Genomic DNA, 3,422 nt, shown 5'->3' with positions numbered 1-3,422 from the left:
TATGTGTAACTTCCCATCTGATTTGAGTCCAACATCATTGAGCAATAGTGGCCGCTTTTTCACTTTACAAAAGCGAGCCACTGATTTAAAGAGTCTGGGGCGATCAACAGAAGATGCTAACTTAACAATTAGTGAAGCAGCAGAGTTATTCTGATTACGCACTCGAAAGGCAGAGCGAACTTGGAGCGCAGGCATATCCAAAGCATGACACAGGCTGTTGAAGGTGTTTTCAATATTCTCACCATCCATGTATGGGAGACCGTTTATGATGAGATCGGTGGAGACAGCTTGGTTTTGGCACTCATTAAGCTCAGACTTAAGCAGCACAATTTCCCTTTGCAGTTGCACACTCTGCTCAATTTGGACTTCGGCTTTCTCCACTCGCTCTTCCATTTTTCTCATCGCCCTCCTCAGATTCGCCAGCTCAGTCGCTATCTCACTAAACCGGTGCATCACTCGCTCTTCAAAAGTTTTCACTCGTTCCGTGATTTCGTCAGCAATACTCCTTCTCTGCAATTCGAGTTGTTCCTCAATACGCTCAAGCCAGGAAGAAGGTGGCGAGCTCTCTTTTTTGTCTGTTTTACCGAGAGTGCTCAAACTGCTCTGGGGAGTAGATACCGTTTGGCGTGTGACTTTACTACCTCTTGTTGACATTTTTTGCGAGGTTTTATTTGCAATTTAAATTCGAATTTTAATGAATTCTATGAACACACAAAGTAATGGTATCAAAGCTATTAACTCGGCAACGGATGTAAAGAGAGTTCAATGAGACCCGAGTTCACCACAAATGCAAATAAACTGGCGACAACTTGAAATAAATTAGAACTAACTGCAGCGCACCGAAAAGACGTCTACTCAGCTTGATACATTTATGTTTAACATGCTGTTCTGCAAGAGGGCCAAAGCCACACAACTTCTTGCAGCTTTGAAAAATGGCCCAGAGTTAAGTAGTCCGAGGGATTTCTAAATTAAGTAGGCACCACCCTCTCTTTTTTGACGTTTGTTTACATTTTTTATTTGAATTTGAATATAAAATTTCCAATTGGTCAGCGGCACTTCTGGGAGTTCTCTTAATTGAATGGACCACTAACGTGGTTGGTGCATTTTACGCCCTTATATTGTATCACGAACGATATGCAACACGAACGATTCGTCTTCAGAGGAATGTTTCAAACATTAGTCCGGCGGCATCATTCTATCCGGTTTAAACGCAACCGAGACGATTGCAACGTAATAAATGAAAAGCAAGACGAAGACGACCGATAGAGTAATAACATCGCAATCAGAGACGTTGTCGCCTGCAGACGATTCGTTCGTGTTGCCTATCGTTCGTGATGTGAACCAGGGATGTTGCGAATACTTGCATTCGCATTCGTTATGTGAATCATTCGCATCATTTTACACATTCGCATTCGCATCAAATGATATGAATGTTTTGCGAATGCGAATATGTACATTAGCGGATTGCCCATTCAAGTGTTGCCACAAAAAAATTACCAAATTCTTCAAAAACAAATGAAAAATCCTCAAAATCCGAACAAATTACTCAACATTTCTTATTACAGATATGATAGGTACTTTATAATAATAATAATAGATTTCATGTAGGCTTTACGTGATTTCCTGCCAACGGCTTTAACCACGGTGCCCGCATTTGGCACAACGGATTAATTTTTGCATTAATCACTGCCCTGAACTGCAAGCACTTCAGTACCAATTGGCAGTATGTGGTGGACACACTTACCACCTTGGTAGGGCCGAGGCCTACCTAAACCTCTGACGATCTGTGGATCACGACATCCGGTTGCAATGCAACTCCACATTGAACCATTGCTGGTTCTACCCGCATTTAGGTATTAAACCACAGCCACCACGATACTCCCCAAAGGGGCCGTACCCATGAACAGACCGGAGTAATGCTCGCCGGCGAGATTTGCTGGACTGGCTCAACTCACCCTGACCCACTTAACTGACTCAGCTCACACTAGAACGACTTACACGACTACTTCACTCCACATTCATACTCCGTCTTGCTCGTCTCACAAGTCTAATCGCCTCGCTCGTGGGCACCCTCCACATCCAGGAGCGGTGACACCACTTGCTCAACTTTCGACCGATCGAGTTGCTCGACACACATTCACCATCTTGCTCCGTCTTGCTCATCTCACACGTCCTACTCGCCTCGCTCGTGGGCACCCTCCACATCCAGGAGCGGTGACACGGCTCAGCTTTCGCAACGGATCGAATTGCTCAACTTGCGCACAACTTTTCACCATTTCCAGCGGTTTCCACCACACTTTTGCTCCAATTACAACTGTTTTCTCCATTATCTCCATTTTCACCATTTTCTCCATTTTCCAGTCGTGTAAGCCATGCCAGTGTTTGCCTTGCCTGCCTTGCAAGCCTTGTTTGTGTCGTCTCGCCGACGAAAACACTCCGGGGGCATCTGTTCCCCGTGGCACCATTTTTAAAGTCTTTGGTATGACTCTCGAAAGCCGTAGACTTCTTCCAGTTGAACCTCCACCGACTCAGGACTGGTAGCCTTTAACTGGGGTAGACGGGGTTGTCAAGCCCGTACCCTGGAAATACCAAAGCCCCCTGTCTTCCCTACTGTTTTCTCAACCGGGCTTGGGACCGTCTAAGGCACAGTTATAATTATAATAGAGTGGCGCTTACACATATGTTAATGTTTGGCCGAGCTTCTCCTCGGATTTGTGGCGTGCGCTACAGTGAGTGACCAACAGTTTTACGCCGACTCCGAACGGCGATTGTATATTTATGAGAAGCTGCTTTTCATGGTAGAAATACACTCGGAGGTTTGCATTGCCTGCCGAGGGACGACCGCTGTTAAGAAAAAACCTTTTTCTATATTTGCGATGTTGCTTTGACCAGGGCTTGAACCCAGGCGTTGCGGAGTGGAAGCGCGCACTGCTTACCACTACACCACAGCGGTCGACAAAATAAATTACATTCTCCAATTCAATTCGTACATTTGTTCTTGCGGTTAAAACAATGTATTACCGTCATTTGTTATGCCTTGGTTTGTATATAACAACGGTGGGCAATCGCGGCTCTTTGAGCCAAATGCGGCTCTTTGCTTAGCAAGGTGCGGCTCTTTTTATCTATGCTTGGCTCCTTTTACTTTAGAGAATGAAAATTGTCTTTCTGACTTAATGTTCTTTACCGATATGATGGAACATTTGCAAAACTTGAATTTGTCTCTACATGGAAAGAATAAAAATGTTTTTGATTTGTCGGAAATTATTTTAAGTTTTGAAGCTAAACTACGTCTTTTTATTCACGATCTAAAAAAAAAAAAGAATATTTCATAATTTTCCATGGCTAGAAAAAATATTGCACATGATTTAAAAGACGATTTTGAAAAAATATTTGCTGATTTGAAATTATTTAAATGTACGTTT

This window comes from Rhagoletis pomonella, unplaced genomic scaffold (genome assembly GCF_013731165.1).
Source record: "Rhagoletis pomonella isolate Grant_MI unplaced genomic scaffold, Rhpom_1.0 Rhpom_scaffold_00014, whole genome shotgun sequence".
Classification (NCBI taxonomy): domain Eukaryota; kingdom Metazoa; phylum Arthropoda; class Insecta; order Diptera; family Tephritidae; genus Rhagoletis; species Rhagoletis pomonella.
Note: the sequence above shows the minus strand (reverse complement) of the source record.